The sequence below is a fragment of the Caretta caretta genome, chromosome 28, assembly GCF_965140235.1.
Source record: "Caretta caretta isolate rCarCar2 chromosome 28, rCarCar1.hap1, whole genome shotgun sequence".
NCBI classification, from domain to species: Eukaryota; Metazoa; Chordata; order Testudines; family Cheloniidae; genus Caretta; species Caretta caretta.
Window position 1 is genome coordinate 6,731,033 of NC_134233.1, and position 22,320 is coordinate 6,753,352.

A 22,320-nucleotide genomic window follows, 5' to 3' on the forward strand; every position below is an offset into this window, starting at 1 on the left:
CCAGGGATACTATCTCATGCTGTGTCCCCGAATTCTCAGGCAAACTCTCAGCTCCTGAAGCCTCTGCCACTCACCTAGCAACCCATGGGTCAGTCCTAACCCTGGCTGCTGGAGCTGAGTCAGTGCAGGAGCCTTCCCTGGGGCCACAGGCCAGAGGATTTGGGAGATGGAGATTATCTGAGACATCCGAGTGTTGGAAACCATGCGGCCACCCTTTAAATCAGGGGCCTGTTCCACCCTGAAACTGAGCTGCCGGGATCCCCCCCACAGAGCAGGGTGCCCCAGATTACAGCCTGAAAAGAGGCATGTGAAACTAACTCCTGTTCTCCCTGCATCACAACTGGGGGTGGAATCACCCCTCCATTGCCATAGGGTGTGTGGGACTCATGCCATAGCACCGTGCAGCCATTCATGGAATGAACACTTCTACCAGCAGCCCTGTGCCAGGCACCACAGCCCCAAAAGGGCCATGCTGGGCCATTTACACCATCAGTGCAGATGTGCAGCATGTCAAATTACAGCTGGGAAGCCAGATTTGCTACCCAGGAAGTCAGGGTCTGGTTATAATTCTCTATCCAGCCTGTGCTGCTATTTATACCAACAAACGCTGCATTGGTGGACAAGTGGAATCAATCCCAAAGCTCCCTTTCATCAGCCCTAGAAATTCATTTAAACATATGTTTGGCCTCAGAGAATTAAACAATTATGTCTGTTACCAGAGGGGAGTTGATTTCAATCCCTTGTCACCATCAGTGTGCAAACCAGGATCCTGTTGCTTTGCATTCCTTACCTTTCAGAGTTTGCATTCCTTACGTTGTGGCTCCATCATGTGGCCATTCGGTGTCAGTCCTTTTAAATAAACAATGGTTTTTTTTTTTTTTTCATAGAAACCATATTTTCCTTAGTCTTCCTTATTCAGACACAGGAATAGATTAATCTACAAAGGGAAGGTGATTCCCAGGCAGTTTTGGAGGGAGAAGGGAACATTTTCAGCATTACAAAATGATTCTGTTGTACCTTACACACACACACACAGAAAATAAACTTAATTAATTGACAGGTTTCAGAGTAACAGCCGTGTTAGTCTGTATTCACAAAAAGAAAAGGAGTACTTGTGGCATCTTAGAGACTAACCAATTTATTTGAGCATAAGCTTTCTTGAGCTACAGCTCACTTCATCGGATGCATACTGTGGAAACTGCAGAAGACATTATATACACAGAGACCATGAAACAATACCTCCTCCCACCCCACTCTCCTGCTGGTAATAGCTTATCTAAAGTGATCACTCTCCTTACAATGTGTATGATAATCAAGTTGGGCCATTTCCAGCACAAATCCAGGTTTTCTCACCCCCCCCCTTTTTTTTTTTTTTCCAAAAACCACACACACAAACTCACTCTCCTGCTGGTAATAGCTTATCCAAAGTGACCACTCTCCTTACAATGTGTATGATCATCAAGGTGGGCCATTTCCAGCACAAATCAAAGTTTAACCAGAATGTCTGGGGGGGGAGGGGGGGGCGGGGAGGTAGGAAAAAGCAAGGGGAAATAGGCTACCTTGCATAATGACTTAGCCACTCCCAGTCTCTATTTAAGCCTAAATTAATAGTATCCAATTTGCAAATGAATTCCAATTCAGCAGTTTCTCGCTGGAGTCTGGATTTGAAGTTTTTTTGCTGTAAGATAGCGACCTTCATGTCTGTAATTGCGTGACCAGAGAGATTGAAGTGTTCTCCGACTGGTTTTAGAATGTTATAATTCTTGACATCTGATTTGTGTCCATTTATTCTTTTATGTAGAGACTGTCCAGTTTGACCAATGTACATGGCAGAGGGGCATTGCTGGCACATGATGGCATATATCACATTGGTGGATGTGCAGGTGAAGGAGCCTCTGATAGTGTGTGTTAGGGGGCTTATTCCTTCACCCACTTACTTCCCTGGTCCTTCTCGCATGAACAGAGAGCAACAATACCCGAAGTCCAAAGGTGCAAACAATTCGATGTTTATTGGGGTGAACTTCCAGCAAGCATGATTCCAGTTTCCTTCCTTAGTATCCTCCTTCCCAGCTCTGACACCACAGAGCCTTACACCTGTGTCCCTGTTCCCATTCCTGCCCTTAGCCAAACATGATTCCAACTTCCTTACTCCCATTCCCTGTTCCCATTTCCCCCTTTAGCAAAACATGATTCCAACTTCCTTACTCCCATTCCCTGTTCCCATTTCCCCCTTTAGCAAAACATGATTCCAATTTTCTTACCCCCATTTCCTGTTCCCATCTCCCCCACCCACATGCCCACCCCCCCACCCCCCTTTACTTCCTCATTGACTACAGATTATATAGTAAAACTTGAGTTCTGCTTAGCTATACCTTAACCAATCATTTTCCTGAAATTTAACTAACCTATCCTAACATATTGTAACATGATTATGTAACCAATTATATCCCACCACCTTAATTAGTTTACACCCAGCAAAATTAATTATACAGCAGACAGGAACAATCACAGAACCAGACAGAGATTATACAGACAAACAACAGCAAAGTGGGAACTATAATGACAAAACCATACAGAAGTGAGGATTTCACATCCCAGCTATTGATAAGTGAGTTCTTGCCAGACAGGATGCTATCAAACTAAGTTTCCTTTTACATTTTCTAGGCACTTCCCTTTCTCTGGAGGTGATAGGAATACCATCCTGTCCTGATAGTGCCTAACAGCCCAATAGCACCTTATTTCAATGTGACTAGTTTGGAATGTGAGGAGGTGACCGGTCGCTTCCCAGCTTATGGCTGCCTCTGCTGCTTAGCCAAAGGCCTGAGCCTAAGCACAGGGCCACAAACTGTCACAGTAAGAGAAGGCCCTTACACTGGCAGACAGTGGTTTTGATTCTTTCTTTTATACCTCTATCACTAGCCAAGTGATAAGAATACACCTAAATTCTTAGAGTATAGGCCTTTACAGACAGGCCTGAATATCTATATCCTAACAGTGTGGCTGATGTTCTTAGGCCCTGTGATGGTGTCCCCTGAATAGATATGTGGGCACAGTTGGCAACGGGCTTTGTTGCAAGGATAGGTTCCTGGGTTAGTGGTTCTGTTGCGTGGTATGTGGTGGCTGGTGAGTATTTGCTTCAGGTTGGGGGGCTGTCTGTAGGGAAGGACTGGCCTGTCTCCCAAGATTTGTGAGAGTGTTGGGTCATCTTTCAGGATAGGATGTAGATCCTTAATAATGCGTTGGAGGGGTTTTAGTTGGGGGCTGAAAGTGAAGGCTAGTGGCGTTCTGTTATTTTCTTTGTTAGGCCTGTCCTGTAGTAGGTGACTTCTGGGAACTCTTCTGGTTCTGTCAATCTGTTTCTTCACTTCCGCAGGTGGGTATTGTAGTTGTAAGAAAGCTTGATAGAGATCTTGTAGGTGTCTGTCTCTGTCTGAGGGGTTGGAGCAAATGCGGTTGTATCGCAGAGCTTGGCTGTAGACAATGGATCGTGTGGTGTGGTCGGGGTGAAAGCTGGAGGCATGTAGGTAGGAATAGCGGTCAGTAGGTTTCTGGTATAGGGTGGTGTTTATGTGACCATCGTTTATTAGCACTGTAGTGTCCAGGAAGTGGATCTCTTGTGTGGACTGGACCAGGCTGAGGTTGATCGTGGGATGGAAATTGTTGAAATCATGGTGGAATTCCTCAAGGGCTTCTTTTCCATGGGTCCAGATGATGAAGATGTCATCAATATAACGCAAGTAGAGTAGAGGCATTAGGGGACGAGAGCTGAGGAAGCGTTGTTCTAAATCAGCCATAAAAATGTTGGCATACTGTGGGGCCATGCGGGTACCCATAGCAGTGCCGCTGATTTGAAGGTATACATTGTCCCCAAATGTGAAATAGTTATGGGTGAGGACAAAGTCACAAAGTTCAGCCACCAGGTTAGCCGTGACATTATCGGGGATAGTGTTCTTGACGGCTTGTAGTCAACCCTGACCCCGCTCAGTTCAGTCTCGAAGGGGGAAGAGATGTGACGATGTGACTCAGCAGGGAGGGGGGAGTGTTGACCTGGGAATGTGCCCTGGGGATGGGAGACCTGAGAGCCTGTCACCTGAGCCAGGAGGGGGAGGGGGAGGTAACACCTCTGCCCAGGAATGTGGAGGGAGGCTGCAGCAGGGAACCTGCGGGGTGAGTTTAGTTGGCAGTTTGGGGCTGGGGAGAGGAACACAGGGAACCCCAGGGCTGGGGTCTAAGCTCCCTGCTCCCCCAGAAGGACGTGATTGAGGGGTCCTGGTTGTACCCACAAGCTCTGTTGTGGACTGTGTTCCTGTTGTCCAATAAACCTTCTGTTTTACTGGCTGGCTGAGAGTCTCAGTGGATCCCAGGAAGAGGGGTGCAGGGCCTGGACTCCCCCACACTCCGTGAGTCCCCCCCAGAACCCCTTTTGGGGTCGGTGAAATTTTTTTTTTCAGACTTCCAGGGTCCTGATCCCTGGCCACGGCGTTGCAGGCTGGCCTGGGGGACTTGTCTGGCGGGGGCAGGCTCCGGGTTGACATGGTGCCCGGACGTGTATGAAGCACGGAGCCCGTGGCAGGGGAACCCGGGCGCAGTGGGGTCCGCCCGGCCCCAGCCCGCGGGGGGCAGGCTACGGGTTGACCTGGTGTCCGGACGGGAAGGAAGCCCCGAGCCCGGGGCAGGGGGACCCGGACGGAGCGGGATCCGTCCGGCCCCAGCACGCGGTGCAGGCTCCGGGTTGACCTGGTGACTCCCCTGCCTCGGGTGGCCCCGATCCTTTTTTCCGTTTTTTTTTTTTTTTTCTTTTTTGGCCAGAGAGTGGTCGGGATGCCCCCCCGCCACCCCGTTTGGGGTCGGTGAAAAAAAATTTCAGACTTCCAGGGACCTGATCCCTGGCCGCGGCGTTTCAGGCTGGCCTGGGGGACTTGTCTGGCGGGGGAGGCTCTGGGTTGACCTGGTGTCCGGACGGGAAGGAAGCCCGAGCCCGTGGCAGGGGGACAAGGACGGAGCGGGGTCCGTCCGGCCCCAGTCCGCGGTGCAGGCTCCGGGTTGACCTGGTGTCCGAATGGGAAGGAAGCCCCGACCCCGTGGCAGGGGGACCCGGACGGAGCGGGGTCCGTCCGGCCCCAGCACGCGGAGCAGGCTCCGGGTTGACCTGGTGACTCCCCTGCCTCGGGTGGCCCCGATCCTTTTTTCCGTTTTTTTTTTTTCCTTTTTTGGCCAGAGAGTGGTTGGGATGCCCCCCCGCCACCCCGTTTGGGGTCGGTGAAAAAAAAAATTCAGACTTCCAGGGACCTGATCCCTGGCCGCGGCGTTTCAGGCTGGCCTGGGGGACTTCTCTGGCACAGGCTCCGGGTTGACCCGGTGACTCCCCTGCCTCGGGTGGGCCCGATCTTTTTTTCCGCTTTTTTTTTGGGTCCGGAGAGTGGTCTGGATGCCCCCCCAGAACCCCTTTTGGGATCGGCGAAAATTTTTTTTCAGACTTCCAGGGTCCCGATCCCTGGCCACGGCGTCGCAGGCTGGCCTAGGGGACTTGTCTGGCGGGGGCAGGCTCCGGGTTGACCTGGTGTCCGGACGGGAATGAAGCCCCGAGCCCGGGGCAGGGGGACCCGGACGGAGCGGGGTCCGTCCGGCCCCAGCCCGCGGTGCAGGCTCCGGGTTGACCTGGTGTCCGGACGGGAAGGAAGCCCCGAGCCCGGTGTAGGGGGACACCGGCGGAGCGGGGTCCGTCCGGCCCCAGTCCGCGGTGCAGGCTCCGGGTAGACCTGGTGATTCCCCTGCCTCGGGTGGCCCCGATCCTTTTTTCCGTTTTTTTTTTTTTTCCTTTTTTGGCCGGAGAGTGGTCGGGATGCCCCCCCCCCCCGGCACCCCTTTTGGGGTCGGTGAAAAAAATTTTCAGACTTCCAGGGGCCCGATCCCTGGCCACGGCGTTTCAGGCTGGCCGGCGGGACTTCTCTGGCACAGGCTCCGGGTTGACCCGGTGACTCCCCTGCCTCGGGTGGGCCCGATCCTTTTTTCCGTTTTTTTTCCTTTTCGGCCAGAGAGTGTTCTGGATGCCCCCCCAGCACCCCTTTGGTGGTCGGTGAAAATTTTTTTTTAGACCTCCAGGGGCCCGATCCCTGGCCGCGGCGTCGCAGGCTGGCCTGGGGGAGTTCTCTGGCGGGGGAGGCTCCGGGTTGACCTCGTGACAACCCTGCCTCGGGTGGGCCCGATCCTTTTTTCCGGTTTTTTTTTTTTTTTGGTCCGGAGAGTGGTCTGGATGTCCCCCCGGCACCCCTTTTGGGGTCGGTGAAAATTTTTTTTCCGACTTCCAGGGGCCCGATCCCTGGCTGCGGCGCCGCAGGCTGGCCTGGTGGCCTTCTCTCGTTCCGGCCGCGGATGGCGAGACGCTCAGCCACCAGGTCAACCCGGAGGAAAAACGGCTGAAAAAATTTCTAAGTCCCTGCTCGGCCACCAGGTCAACCCCATTCAAAGTAACGGGTTGACCTGGTGGCCGGCAGTCTCACGGAAGTCCGGATGGGGTCGCCAAAACTCCCCTCGGCCGACCGAGGGAACCACGAGGTCGGATAGATTTTCAGATTGGTCCCGCTAAAACGGCGGTTGGATTTTTCACCTAGTTCATTCCGACGGGTGTGCGGAGATTTCTGAGGACAGGTTTTTCAGAACCTGTGAGAACCAGAGATGAGCCCGGGGGACCAATCTGAGTGTTGTACCCGATCTTGCGAGGGGGGAATGGGGCATGTTGGCAGGTGGGGCGGCCCTCGGCCCTCCGTGCCCCCCCCCTTTTCCGGCTCTTCGCCTCCGGGGACCCCGTCGTCCCCTCGCACCCCCGGCGCAGGCCCGGTGGCCGGGATGCGAACTCCGACTGTCGGCGCCCCCCGGAGGAAGGGGGGGCCCGCTCCCCGCTCGCCTTCCGATCGATGTGGCGCTCACCTTCGCGACGGGAAGGGCCCTTCGCGGGCCGGAGCCCCGGCGGCAGGGGCCTCCGGCGTTCAGGCGGATTTGGGTCCCTCTTCCCCTTTGCGTTCTCCCCGACCCCGGGGCCGATTGGGACTTGCCTCCTTGGGGAAAAGGGGGGCCGGGCGCGGGCCCGGCCCTCCGTGCCGTGGGTGTGCTGGCCGGCTGAGATCTCCGCCGCGTGAGGTCGAGCGGCTCCGGCAGCCCACCCAGTGGTCCGAAAACCCAGGCCAGCCGCGAGGCTCAGCAGGGCCAAACACGGTCGCGAGAGCGAGCAGGGGCGCGCTGCGGTCCCCCGCCGTACCCGACGGTCCTTCTCCACGCATGCTCCAGGGCGCGGGCCTCGGGGGGGGGCCGGAGCCTCCGTCGCCATCGGTGGGACCCTCGTACCGCCCTCTCGCTGGAGCCCCAGTACCCCCTGCTGTCCTCCGGCTCTGGGTCGCCGACTTCTTCTCTAGCGGTTTGCCTGGAAGGCGGGCGCGGCGTCCTCCGTGCCGCGTCGCCACGTTCGAGGGCCACCGGGAAAAGCAGGGCGAAGGGGGGCTCGAGGGGGCCTGCCCTGTCTGGCTCCCACCGTCCTTCTTCGGTGTCCGCCCGGGGCACCGGGGGGAAGAAAAGCAGCGAGAGGGCCCCCGCGTGCCCGCTCTACTGCCGGACTCCCCCTGGGTGTCACCTGGAGCACCGGGGAATGCGGGGGCAGAGAGAGAGAGGGGTTTCGGGGGAGGTGTGTGTGTGTGTGTTGGGGGGGGTCTCGACGGCCCCTCTCGCGCGCCCTGCCCTCTCTCCGTCTCTCTCTCTCGCTCTCCCCCACCGGCTTCGACCCTAGCCCCACGCGGGGGTGTAACCCGGGCCGCCTGCGAAAGCGGGGAGAAGGGGGGCTCTCTTCGGAGGCTCACCCCATCACAAATCTCCCATCTGGGAGAAAGCGTGCGGAAGGGCGACGGAAAGTCGGGGAGAGAGAGAGAGAGAGAGAGTGAGAAGGAGGAGCGGGCGGCACGCGCGCGCGACGGTGGAAGACGACCAAGGAGAGAGAGGGTTCGTTCGTCAGGGCGCCCAGGATCGGAACCCTCCCTTCCGTCTCCTCCGTCCGCCGCCTCTGCCGGTCGTTCCCACCCCCGCTCTCTCAGCCCTCTTCCCCGGCCCACGACGCTCCCCGCACGCGCTCCCGGCGCCGTCCTTGCCCCCCCCCCTACGCTCCGCTCGCCCCGGTGGTCCCCCTCGGTGCTCCGTCGCTCTCCTCCGCTGGGCCGTTCTTCCCCAAGCTGGTCGGATCGGGCCTCCTCCGGGGCCGAAGCTCTCCCGCGGCGTGGCGTGGGGGGGCGGCGGGCGTCCGCCGCCTCCCCCCCCGCCCGGTCCTCCCCATCCGACTGCGACCTCAGATCAGACGTGGCGACCCGCTGAATTTAAGCATATTAATCAGCGGAGGAAAAGAAACTAACCAGGATTCTCTCAGTAACGGCGAGTGAATGTGAAAATCTTCAAATCCAGACTCCAGCGAGAGACTGTTGAATTGAAATTCATTTGCAAATTGGATACAATTAACTTAGGCTTGAATAGAAACTGGGAGTGGCTAAGTCATTATGCAAGGTAACCTATTTCCCCTTGTTTTTTCCTACCCCGCCCCCCTCCTCAGACGTTCTTGTTAAACCCTGGATTTGTGCTGGAAATGGCCCACCCTGATTATCATACACATTGTAAGGAGAGTGGTCACTTTAGATAAGCTATTACCAGCAGGAGAGTGGGGTGGGGGAGGTATTTTTTCATGCTTTGTGTGTATAAAAAGATCTTCTACACTTTCCACAGTATGCATCCGATGAAGTGAGCTGTAGCTCACGAAAGCTTATGCTCAAATATATTGGTTAGTCTAAGGTGCCACAAGTACTCCTTTTCTTTTTGCGAATACAGACTAACACGGCTGTTAGTCTGAAACTTCTTTTCCTAGTGCACCTTCTTAGCCCTGGCTTTGGGTGCTTTGAAGTTGGCTCTCCAGTCTTGATTTTAGGTGGGATCTTGACCACCTTCTGGGGCTTGGCAGATTACACCTTTTGAGGGCTATTCTCTGCCTTTTTGGTCCCCCCTGCAGTCACCACATTCTGATGATTATTCCTAGACATGGGCGTGGTGGCCTTCTTGGGGATCTTGGCAGCTTTAGCCAGCTTCTTGGTGGCTATATTCCTGCTCAGAGCCACTGTCTTCTTCTCATGCCATGTCCTTGTCCTAGCTGCTGGTTGAATGTGAAGGAGCCAAGGTGCTGGTGACTTTAGCCTGCACCAAGTTGCCTTTGCTCATCAGACTCCTGAACCCCAACTGGATGTGGTTCTTGTTCTTCTGCACAGCAAAGCTGTTAGGGGGCTTATTCCTTCACCCACTTCCTTCCCTGGTCCTTCTCGCATGAACAGAGAGCAACAATACCCCAAGTCCAAAGGTGCAAACAATTCGATGTTTATTGCGGTGAACTTCCAGCAAGCATGATTCCAGTTTCCTTCCTTAGTGTCCCCCTTCCCAGTTCTGACACCACAGAGCCTTACACCTGTGTCCCTGTTCCCATTTCCCCCTTTAGCTAAATATGATTCCAATTTCCCCACCCAGGAGTTCGGCTTAGCTGTACCTTAACCAAGCATGCATGTTCAACCCCATGCAGGTTCAAATCCTGTCAACTACAGAAACATTAGCATGTTGTCATCGCTGTTGTTTTTGTGTGTGAGCATCCACAGTGCGAACCGGAGCCAGCTCTGGCCTCGCTCTATCTACATGTGAGACTGCTATAGCACTTAGGTGTATATTTATCACTTAGCTAGTTACAGGGGTATAAAAACGAAGAATCAAAATCACAGTCCACCTGTGTATGGGCCTGCTCTCACTAGGATAGTCGGAGACCTTGTTCTTAGGCTAAGGCCTTTGGCCAAGCAGCAGGGGCAGCCATAAGCTGGGAAGCGTACGGTCACATTGTCACATCCCAAACCAAACACACTGAAAGTTTGCCAGCATCCTGTCTGGCAAGAAATCACTTATCAATGGTTGTGGTTGTGAAACCCTCATTTCTGTATGTTTTATCTTTATGCCCCCCAGTTTTCTATTGTTAATCTGTCTGGTTCGCTAATTGTTTCTGTCTGCTGTAAAATTAATTTGGCAGATGTAAGTTAATTAAGGTAGTGGGATATAATTGGTTAGAGAATTATGTTACAATATGTTAGGATTGGTTAGTTAAATTTCAGTAAAACGATTGGTTAAGGTATAGCTGAGAATATTATTATATAAACTGGGGTCAAACAGGAAGTGGGGGGGAAATTGGAATCATGCTTGCTAAGGGCGGGGACGGGAAACAGGGACACAGGCAAGGCTCTGCAGCGTCAGAGCTGGGAAGGGGGATACAGGGTAAATGCTCTGTGGCATGAGAGCTTGGAAGGGAACACTGGGGAACAGACTCTATTGGCGTATAGAGATAAGCCCAACTGGTGTGAAGGGCTCTGAAATATGCTTGCTTGGAAACTAACCCCAATAAACATCGCATTGTCTGTGCTTTGGACTTCTGGCCTTTTGCTGCTTGCTTGACAAGAACCAGGGAAGCGGGAGGGTTGAGGGAAAGCTCTTTAACATGGACCATAGTGTGTCCATAATGTGTCACGGCATGTTGTTGGCCAAGTGATCACAGCACCTGGAGGGGTTTTGCTATTTGTCACTAGCACAGTATTGTAAGAGGCAGCCCAGATTCAACAGCCGTGCCTGCAAGATGAGTTACAGCAACCTGTACCTTGTTTCTATGTTCATCCGATGCCTCCTTTCAACACTTGTCAGCAAAAAGACCTGTTCCTTTTGCAAGCATGGGTATGGCTAGTCAAAGGCGGGTTTCTCCGTGAACAAAAAACATTGACCAAAAGGTGACAAGAGGAGGCACGTTCAGCAAGGCAGCACTGGATGCTGGATCCTGAATTTGCTCTTTATCCAGCAGGTTTATTGGCAAGCTCTGCCACGGTGCCACTCTCTGGGACTTCTCCCGTAACTGCTCCATCTTTCATCAACAATAAAATGAAAGGTGAAAGGACAGTAATTCTCCATTTCCTGCAAGCCCTACAGAGAACCCTCTAGAAGGGTCTCTGTGCATAGACATTTCTAGTGAATTGCATGGGCATGGGACACAAGCTCTGGTGTCATAGCAATTGCAGTCAAAGCAACCTCCTTCCCAACACCAATAGCCTTTTCATCAACTCCAGGCTGGTGATTTGATTCTCTCCAACGCTCCTCTGCAAAGAAGCCTTTTCCTTAGGAAGCAATTACTTACATTGCCAAGGGAGGTCTCTTCTGTTTCCTAGGAAGACAGAGGAAAACATGAGCAGAGGAGACAAAAGCTGTACAACAAGGCACTACTGGGAGTTGAACCCAGGATCTCCTGTTTACAAGACAGGTGCTTTAACCTACTAAGCCATGGTGCCTTCCTCAACTATCTATTTGCAACTGTTCCCCTTGATGGTCCAAGACAACACCTTCCTATGCCAAAGTACAGACTTTCCCCATTTCCCACAAAACTTGCAGACCTTGAGTGGGCTGGCTCTCTGTGCGTGGAAAGCCACAGCTGAGTTGACAGAGGGCTTCTAACATGCGCTTCTCCCACAAGCTGCTGTGATCCTAGAGTGGTTAGTGCTCTGGGTTTCAGTCACAGCAACTTCAACTCAACTCTGAGTCATGGTACCTTTCCATCACCTTCAGACTTAGCATTTGCCACTTTCCAAGGCTTCGCCACAAGGAAGCTCTCTCCGTCCTGAACGAGCACTTACAAGGATTGTGCTGTGAGGTCTTTTCTTTTTATGAGAAGAAATACAAAAAGACGAGCCTAGCAGACAAGCCAGGTTCAGCAAGGAAGAACTGGCAGGCCAAGCCATGATCTCCTGGTTCGTAGGAAGGCTCTTCAGCCAGCTCTTCCCAAAGATTATTATCTAGAGGCCACTTCCCACAGAGAACGATTATGGTTACAGACCCATCCTGAAATTAGAGCAGGATATTTTCAAGCTTTATCTCATTGTAAAGTAACATAATTCAAATATGGCATCACAGAGGGGAAAGCAGTCCTTCATTTCATATTTATTGCTACTGATCTCACTGACCAACTTCCTTTTCTCGGTGCTGCTTTGAGCACTTCAGGGAGTTTTTCCTCTTCGCCCTTCCAGCTGTGGTTATGGGACTGCAGCAGCTCCCCAGGTGGCCAACTTTCTTCTTTTGATTACATCCTTCACTTCTTTGGATGAAGCTGTGTGTGCCACCAGCTTACTTCATAGCTGAGACCTCAGGTACAAGCAGCTAGTTACAAAGGCTAAATTCCCATTGCCATCAGTGGGAGGTTATCCTGGGCTGCCAGGGCTGCAGGACGTGGCCCATGATCAGTCAAGCTGCTACAGCAGCTGCGCTCTTATGTGGTGAGTCCGGCAGCCTATTACCAAACTGCTCTGCCATCGCCTGCAGGGCGGCCGCACTGGCCAAGAATCTGGCAGAAGAGAGACCCAGGAGGAGAGAAGGAAAATGTCCTCAGCAGTCACAGCCGGCAGGAGCAGCAAAGGCTGAGTATCAGACACACTTTTTCACCAGGAGAATAAATGTGTACAACCTCCTGATATGTTCTCAGTTTACTCCCCCTTACAAGGAAACCCTATTCTGCTCTATTACGCTGTCACGGGATAAAAGGAGAGGTCCTCTCGTGGATCAATAACTGGTTAAAAGGTAGGAGTAAATGGTCAGTTTTCAAAATGGAGAGAGGTAAATAGTGTGTCCCCCAGGGGGTCGGAACTGGGATCAGTACTCTTCAACATATTCATAAATGATCTGGAAAAAGGGGTAAACAGTGACGTGGCAAAATTTGGGAATCATTAAGAAAGGGATAGATAGTAAGACAGATAAGATCATATTGCCTCTATATAAATCCATGGTACGCCTACATCTTGAATACTGCATGCAGATGTGGTCGCCCCACCTCAAAGACATATTGGATTGGAAAAAGTTCAGAAAAGGGCAACAAAAATGATTTGGGGTATGGAGCATCTGCCATAGGAGGAGAGATGAATAAGACTGGGACTTTTCAGCTTGGAAAAAAGACGACTAAGGGGGGATATTCTAGAGGTCTATAAAATCATAACTGGTGTGAGTAAGTAAATAAGGCAGTGTTATTGACTCCCTCTCCTAAGACAAGAACTAGGGGCCACCAAATGAATTAATAGGCAGCACGTTTAAAACAAACAAAAAGAAGTATTTTTTCACACAACCCGCAGTCTACATGTGGAACTCCTTGCCAAAGGATATTGTGAAGGCCAAGACTAAAAACAGGGTTCAAAAAATGAACCAGATATATTCATGGAGGATAGGCCTATCAATGGGTATTAGCCAAGATGGATAGGGATGGTGTTCCTACCCTCTCTTTGCCAGGAGCTGTGAATGGGGGACAAGGGATAGATCACTTGATGATTACGTGTTCTGTTCATTCCTTCTGAAGCACTTGACATTGGCCACTATGGGAAGACAGGATACTGAGCTATAGGGACCTTTGGTCTGACTCAGTATGGCCGTTTTTATGTCCTTATGGCCCTATGCTCCTTTCATATATATTCCTGGGATTCTGCCTTACAATGTGTCCCTGAGATCTCACTCAAAATGCCCCAGACAAGCAAACACTCTGGGATCCTGAAGCCTCTGCCACCCATGTTGTACCTTGTCGCTCATCACTAACCCTTGATGCTGCTCCTTTCTATAGACTGTGAAAAGGGGGGAGGCAGTGCAGGAGCCTTCTGGGGATGCAGATCCAACACTTTGGGAGAGACAGATTGTTTGAGGCATCAGATTGCTGTAAGCCAGGGGCGGGCAACCTGTGGCTCCAGAGCCACGTGTGACTCTTCAGAAGTTAATATGCGACTCCTTCTATAGGTGCTGACTCCGGGGTGGAGCTACAGATACCAACTTTCCAATGTGCCGGGGGTGCTCACTGCTCAACCTCTGGCTCTTCCACAGGCCCTGCCTCCACTCCAACCCTTCCAGCCCACTCCCCTGAGCCTGCCGTGCCCTTGCTCCTCTCCCCTCTGCCCAGAGCCTCCTGCATGCCACGAAACAGCTGATCGGGCGGTGCGGGGAGGGAGGAGGAGACACTGATTGGTGGGGCAGTCGGCGGGTGGGAGGCGGTGAGAGCTGGGGGGTGGAGTTGATGCAGGGCTGCTGACATATTACTGTGGCTCTTTGGCAACGTACACTGGTAAATTCTGACTCCTTTTCAGGCTCAGATTGGCCACCCCTGCTCTAAACCATGCAGCCTCCCCCTAAAACAGGGGCCTGTTCCAGCCCTGAGTCTGGGCTACCGGGATCACTCCCACAGGGCAGGGTGCCCACAGATTACAGCCTGAAAATAGGTATGTGAAACTAACTCCTGTTCTCCCTGACAGGCTTCCCCTAGATCAAAAGGCACCCCAGGCAAGAAGCGTCTGCGATGCCCCCCCTCACATGTTAAACTTTGGAGTATTTTATTTTTATTGCATTTGCAACTCATTTCATGATTTTGATGCAGAATTTGTATGCATGATTTTCTCTGTCATATAAGGTGATACATTTGCAGGCTAGGATCTGTACATCTGTTTTTATTCATGCCAGAAATAATCAAATAAAAAGTTTATTTCCTTTAAGCATATAGAATTTTTTTTTTTAATTTTAACAGTAACTGAAATGTACTAACATCTAGAAATTGAACAGCCACCAACACAGGGTGGACCAGTCTTAACTAGTGTTACAGTGAGAAACAGCGTTGGACTGTTAACCCGAGTCCTTTAGTTCAAAGGTCACTTTCTCGACTTTGTCCTCATGAACTGAAGCGCAGCATTAGAGAGATGCAAAGACTGGCTAATGGCATTTTCAAGTGATAAAATAACAAGTGATGTCGGTCTCTCATTGGCCATCATAGACTGAATATGTTTTAATGAGCCTGAGCTTCAAGGCGAGGGTAGCTCTGTCCACCTCCTTCCTCTGTGCTGCTGGGCACCAAGTCCCTGACGGCCAGTAGGTAAAGCCGGGAATACAGGGTGGGGTGCCAAGTGGCAGCAGGACTCTTGCCACCAGGGTTCAGCTGCCCAACTTCCTCCCCGTGCCGCTAGGCCCCAGTCGCCTTCAGCCACTAGGTAACCCAGGAACTAAGAAAGGAATGGGGTGAGGAAGCTAGTCAAGCTGAGCAAGGCAGGCAAAAATTCATCTTGCCTTAGTGGGCCACTCACAGTGAGGTCCTTTTTGTGTGCCATGGCTGACAAAAACATCCCAGACAGAGAAACAGCAGGCCAAAGAGAAACCTAGTAACTCTCAAAGTAGCTCAGCCAGGAGCACATTAGACTGAAGATTTAAAGGTCCCTGCTTCAATCCCAGGCTTCGGCATGTTGTTTTGTCCCTTTGTGTGCAGGGGTGGGCTGTTTTCTGGAAGTGCAGCGGTGCCTTTACCCGCCGTGAGTCCCTCATTTCGGGCTCTGCAGCAGGAAAAAGCAGCGTGGGCTATGTGCACCCAGGTGGCCCACCTGAGCTTTCTTTCTTCTCTTGCTCTTTCTCGGCAAGGGGAAGAAAAAGAAGCTCTCCTTCAAGCTGGAGTCACAAGGGAGACATAAAGACGAGTTCCTGAGCGCTGGCTCCAGTCCTTTGCTCTCCCAGCTGACCTGCCGAAGGGCTGCCGCCACTTTCTCCAGGTCTGCCCATCAGTGTGTGCCCGGGTGAGAGCCAGCCAAGTGGATGGAATTTGAAGGGGGGGGCAGAGCTCTGTGACAGAGTTTCTGTAGTGTAGTGGTTATCACGTTTGCCTCACACGCAAAAGGCCCCTGGTTCGAAACCAGGCAGAAACATGATGGTTTACTTTTTCTAGCTCTCCAGCAAGGCGCTCCTACTTCTACCACTGGCCTGTCCCTGGGGTAACCCCGACCCCCTCAGGACAGATGGTGGTGAAATGAGCTGAGAAATCTAGAGGGTCTAGGCCAGTCACCTTTTGGAGCCTTGTGGCTTGGCCTCCTATGCCCTTGGACGTTGGCCTATGGAGGCCGGCTCTTCCGGCTGCCCTCCTTTGCATGACTTGCCAAAGGAGGGAGTGAGGCAAGAATAGGGCAAAAGAGGAAAGTCATGCTGAGGAAGACAGGGCAGAAGCTAAGTGCCTCAGTGGGGTTAGCAGAGCGTCACCGTTCGTTCTACCAAAGCCTGGGGCGGTGCGGTTGGCTGCTGGGAGGTAGAATCCTGTGCCTGCCTCCTGGTTTCCCAGGGATGGCTACTTGCAGTCCAGGAAAAGAAGGATGGTTCTGGGTGAAAGGAAGACAAGCAAAGTGGAGTCTGAGTTTGTGTGCGCCCGTGCTCTTTTCTGGCCAAGATGGGGGTGCGGTGATGGGCTTGAGAGGCTCCCTGCCACACATGGAGCAGCGAGAACCACTCCTCCTTTGTGGCCGACCCGGGGGCGTGATTGACGGCTTTGGAAGTGGGGGTAGGGCTGGCTGTGAGCAACTGGGATCCCTTCTGAGGGCCGAACCCATGGTAGTGTGGTTGGCTGCTGGGAGGTAGAATCCTGTGCCTGCCTCTTGGCATCCCAGGGATGGCTACTTGTAGCCCAGAAAAAGAAGCGTGGTTCCGGGTGGAAGGAAAAGAAGCAATGGTTAAGCCGAGTGGGATCCTTTCTCATCAAGATAGTGTGCTGTGGTGGGCCTGGGAATTGCCTGTGAGCAGTGGGTGGACATGTTCCAGTGAGAACCGCTGCTCCTGGTGGCCTTCCTGGGGATGTTGGCAGCTTTAGCCAGCTTCTTGGTGGCTATATTCCTGCTCAGAGCCACGGTCTTCTTCTCATGCCATGTCCTTGTCCTAGCTGCTGATTGAATGTGAAGGAGCCAAGGTGCTGGTGACTTTAGCCTGCACCAAGTTGCCTTTGCTCATCAGACTCCTGAACCCCAACTGGATGTGGTTCTTGTTCTTCTGCACAGCATAGCTGTTAGGGGGCTTATTCCTTCACCCACTTCCTTCCCTGGTCCTTCTCGCATGAACAGAGAGCAACAATACCCCAAGTCCAAAGGTGCAAACAATTCGATGTTTATTGCGGTGAACTTCCAGCAAGCATGATTCCAGTTTCCTTCCTTAGTGTCCCCCTTCCCAGTTCTGACACCACAGAGCCTTACACCTGTGTCCCTGTTCCCATTTCCCCCTTTAGCTAAATATGATTCCAATTTCCCCACCCGGGAGTTCGGCTTAGCTGTACCTTAACCAAGCATTTTCCTGAAATTTAACTAACCAATCCTAACATATTGTAACATGATTATTTAATCAATTATATCCCACCACCTTAATTAGTTTACACCCAGCAAAATTAATTATACAGCAGACAGAAACAATCACAGAACTAGACAGAGATGATACAGACAAACAATAGGGAAATGGGGACTACAGTGATAGAACAAAGACAGAAATGAGGATTTCACATCCCAGCTATTGATAAGTCAGTTCTTGCCTGACAGGATGCTATCAAACTAAGTTTCCTTTTACATCTTCTAGGCACTTCCCTTTCTCTGGAGGCGATAGGCATTATCAGGACAGTATTGTATTACTATCAGCCCAATAGCACCAGATTTCAATGTGACTAGGTTGGAATGTGAGGAGGTGACCTTTCACTTCCCAGCTTATGGCTGCCTCTGCTGCTTAGCCAAAGGCCTTAGCCCTAAGCACAGGGGCCTCAGACTGTCACAGTAAGAGAAGGCCCTTACACCGGCAGACAGTGATTTTGATTCTTTTATACCTCTAGAACTAGCCAAGTGATAAGAATACACCTAAATTCTTAGAGTACAGGCCTCTACAGACAGGCCTGAATATCTATATCCTAACAATAGCCTCTGGAGAACACGGATCTGCAAATGTGTATTCATATTATACCTTTGTTTAATTTATGAAAACATAAACTAGACACAGAAGACTGGAATGATTTCAGTTGATAGCCAGGTTTGCTATGTTTTTATGCATTTGCACAGTGAAACATTGAGGGTTTACAGTCATTTCAAGAATCCTCATACAGTGGAATTCATGAACATAATGGAGAATGGAAATGAAAATGTTTTCCTTTTTTTTTTTAAAAAAAAAGCGCTTCTAAGAGGGCACTTCAAATTCAATTCAATTCATGGAATTTGAACCACAGACCACTTGATTTGCAGTCAAACACTCTACCACTGAGCTATACCCCTATAACAACAGTGGGCTGGAGTCATGATCTCCAGGACTTTCATAGAATCATAGAATATCAGGGTTGGAAGAGACCTCAGGAGGTCATCTAGTCCAACCCCCTGCTCAAAGCAGGTCCAATCCCCACTTTGAAGGACAAACCCTGCTTCAGCGAGCTCCTTTTCTACTCTCAGACCACAGGTGGGTCTTCAGCTTTAGCTCCCCCCCGCCCCGTGTGGAGGGGCTTGGTGTTTGGTCCCCCTTCCCGGGCTTATGTAGTAAGTTTCTTTGGCAGCAGGGGGTTGCAGTGAAATGAAGTTTGAGAAACCCTGGCACAGAGCATCTTCATTACCGAGCTGCAGCAGTGTAGACTCAATGTTTGAAATGTAGACTTGTCCTTGGCCTGAGAGGAAGACGAGACTTGGCTCTCTGGGTGCTCAGGCACTGAAGGTACAGCCATGAAGACACCACACACCAGCCTTCCCTAGTTGGCAAGAACCAAACCTCCACAGAAAGACCCCCATGGTTTCCTAGGCCAGCTCCCTAAGCACTCAGCCACAACCACTTAATACAGGGGCTTTTCTACACTATGGTTCTGTTCTCATTGAAAGGTCATTTCCAATTCTTTGCTCAGACCAGCTTACCCAGCACACTCGCTGCTGTGCAGTTCTGTAAGTGTGGCCATGGCTGAACAGCGAGGATTTCTGCCCATATCCCTTCTGGCTGGAGCATGGTTAGAGTGTGTTTGTGGTTAATGATTTTGCTGTAGATTGTTCATTCCCTGCTTTGACAATTCAGACAGTCCCTTTTCCTGTTGGATCTCCAATAGCAGGGGCGGGTTTTCTTTGGGTCACTGAGATTTTGTGGGGAGTTGGTGGCTCCTTTCTTTCCTCAGCCTGGAGTAAACCCTAGCTTTTTATTCCATCGTCATGTTTCATGGAATAACAGCAGCAGCATGAAGAAAGAGGAGAGGGAATATCTCACTGTCAGGGCTGAAGGTGGCCACGTCCCCTCTGTCCGAAAGTTGCCATTGAAGGAGAGAAGGTTTCAATGCAATTGAATGCCCTCGCTCGGACTAGAGACACAGAAAGGTTTTGCTGTTCATGGATCTGTGCAAAGGAAATTGTGTCTCTGGGTGAAACTGAGGAGGGAAGTGAAATGCCCACGTGGTGACGCAATGCCCTACGGCATGACTGGAGTGGACTCACCTGGGATTGACATGACATTTCTTTCTGTCAAGTAGTGAGAAATGTGACATTAATTCAGATGCGGAATTGAGGCTTCTTTAGCTCCTTGTAAAAACTTGAACTTGATTTCCCAGAAGGGAGAGAGGGAAAGTCTGGAGCTGCCTTTAATCCCAGTCTGAAATACAAGGGAGAATTCTGGAATTGAAGGAATGGGAAAAAATGGAGAGGAAAGAGAGAGCGAAAACACCTCTTTTCTCCTCTTCCCCCTCCCAGCAAGAAATATTATCAATGAGGAAACTCCTCCCCAGGACCAGCCTTAGGGAAAATGGCACCCTGGGCAAAACTTGTACTTTGGCACACCCATTGCCCCAGGCCCCTGTGGGCTCCCCACTCCCCCTTTGCCCCTAGTTCCTGCACTCCTAACCCTTGCACCTCCTTCACCCCAACCCCTGTCCCCTCCTGTGCCCTAACCCCTACACTGTGTCCCCTTTGCCCTTAACTCCCATAGTCCCCTCCTGCACCCCCTTCACCCCTAATTGCTGTACCCCTCCTGCACCCATGTGGGGAAACTGACCTGTGTGCATGGGGCACCTGGCATTGCTGCCTTCTTCTCTCTGGAATGCTGCTCTTCCGGGGACCCCTAGGGGTTGCGGAGGTTGAGGGGGGTGAGGAGTGACTTCAGAGCTCCCTGCATCCAGGTCACTTTCCTCCCCTGGGCTGTATATGGGGAGGGCAGAGAGAAGCAGCTTCTGATGCTCGCCTCTGAGCACAGCCCAGGTGGGGAAAGTGACCAGGATGCATGGAACACTTCGTGTTGCTCCTCGCTCCCCCACAACCCTCTATGGGGCCATGGAGGAACATTGTGGGAGGGGCTGAGCTGGGAAGAAGCAGGGAGAAATCTGGGAGCCCCCCCCCGCCCCAGGAAGCAGTTTCTGACACTACGCTGGCAGAGTGCACAGCCTCCCCAAAGCTGTGTTGCCAAGGGGGCAGTGGCGGGTTGCCACATTGGCCAATGGGGCCCATGATTAGGGCCCCTGGCCAAATTAGGCCCCCTGGAAAAGTCTCCCCTATGTCAGCCCCAGGGCTGGAGGTGCTCTCGCTCCCTGCTATGGCCGGGGGACTGCAGCCAGGGCACAGAGCTTCTCTGTTCTCAGGGCCACAGGGGGGTTAAGGAGCGAGCAGGGTGGGGCAGTGGGGGAAGGGGTGGAACAGAGATAATGTCGTTGATGGGGCCCTGGGTGGAAGGCGTGAAGAGGGTGGGGCTTCAGGCAGAAGGGGGGGGGGGGCAAGGCCATGGTTCCAGTGCCGGGGTCCCTGCACTTCTTCTACCTTTCCCTGGGCTTTGGCATCACTAGTCCCTGCTTAGCGAGTTGGGTCAGTGGTCCCCAAAATGTGGGGTATGCCTCCTAGGGAGGCGCAGAGGAATGTTCATGGGGGCACCTCAGGGCCTGAGCAAGCCCCCATGGAGGGCAGGGAGGGAGCACCACTCAGTTCCACTCTGCCCCTGCTCTTCAGATTCGTGATGTGACGGAGAGACTGCCGAGACTCATCAAGCCCTCGGATCGCTACCCTTCCTGCTTCTCCACGTGGGCACCAATGATACTGCCAAGAATGACCTTGAGCGGATCACTGTGGACTACGTGGCTCTGGGAAGAAGGATAAAGGAGTTTGAGGTGCAAGTGGTCTTCTCGTCCATCCTCCCTGTGGAAGGAAAAGGCCTTGGTAGAGACCGTCGAATCGTGGAAGTCAACGAAGAGCTAAGCAGGTGGTGTTGGAGAGAAGGCTTTGGATTCTTTGACCATGGGATGATGTTCCATGAAGGAGGAGTGCTGGGCAGAGACGGGCTCCACCTAACAAAGAGAGGGAAGAGCATATTTGCGAGCAGGCTGGCTAACCTAGTGAGGAGGGCTTTAAACTAGGTTCACCGGGGGAAGGAGACCAAAGCCCTGAGGTAAGTGGGCAAGCGGGATACCGGGAGGAAGCACAGGCAGGAATGTTTGTGAGGGGAGGGCTCCTACCTCATACTGAGAATGAGGGGCGATCAGCAGGTTATCTCAAGTGCCTATATACAAATGCACAAAGCCTGGGAAACAAGCAGGGAGAACTGGAGGTCCTGATGATATTAAGGAATTATGACGTGATTGGAATAACAGACACTTGGTGGGATAACTCACATGACTGGAGTACTGTCATGGATGGATATAAGCTGTTCAGGAAGGACAGGCAGGGCAGAAAAGGTGGGGGAGTAGCACTGTATGTAAGGGAGCAGTATGACTGCTCAGAGCTCCGGTATGAAACTGCAGAAAAACCTGAGAGTCTCTGGATTAAGTTTAGAAGTGTGAGCAACAAGGGTGATGTCATGGTGGGAGTCTGCTATCGACCACCGGACCAGGGGGATGAGGTGGACGAGGCTTTGTTCCGGCAACTCACAGAAGCTACTAGATCGCACGCCCTGGTTCTCATGGGCGACTTTAATCATCCTGATATCTGCTGGGAGAGCACTACAGCGGTGCATAGACAATCCAAAAAGTTTTTGGAAAGCGTAGGGGACAATTTCCTGGTGCAAGTGCTGGAGGAGCCAACTAGGGGGGGAGCTTTTCTTGACCTGCTGCTCACAAACCGGGAAGAATTAGTAGGGGAAGCAAAAGTGGATGGGAATCTGGGAGACACTGACCATGAGTTGGTCGAGTTCAGGATCCTGACACAGGGAAGAAAGGTAAGCAGCAGAATATGGACCCTGGACTTCAGGAAAGCAGACTTTGACTCCCTCAGAGAACTGATGGGTAGGATCCCCTGGGGGACTAACATGAGGGGGAAAGGAGTCCAGGAGAGCTGGCTGTATTTCAAGGAATCCCTATTGAGATTACAGGGACAAACCATGCCGATGTGTTGAAAGAATAGTAAATATGGCAGGCGACCAGCTTGGCTTAATGGTGAAATCCTAGCGGATCTTAAACATAAAAAAGAAGCCTACAAGAAGTGGAAGATTGGACAGATGACCAGGGAA

The 22,320-nt window shown here is 51.9% G+C and overlaps 1 protein-coding gene and 2 non-coding genes across 3 annotated transcripts in view; 2 read left to right on the forward strand and 1 right to left on the reverse strand.

Moving 5' to 3' along the window:
* LOC125629204 (uncharacterized) overlaps positions 1-22,320 on the forward strand; it is a 570,105-nt gene that overhangs the window by 289,883 nt on the left and 257,902 nt on the right. The window lies entirely within an intron of this gene.
* Positions 11,308-11,381, reverse strand: TRNAT-UGU (transfer RNA threonine (anticodon UGU)). The gene has a single exon. It is a non-coding gene; the product is annotated as a tRNA-Thr (tRNA).
* On the forward strand, positions 15,719-15,791 carry TRNAV-CAC (transfer RNA valine (anticodon CAC)). The gene has a single exon. It is a non-coding gene; the product is annotated as a tRNA-Val (tRNA).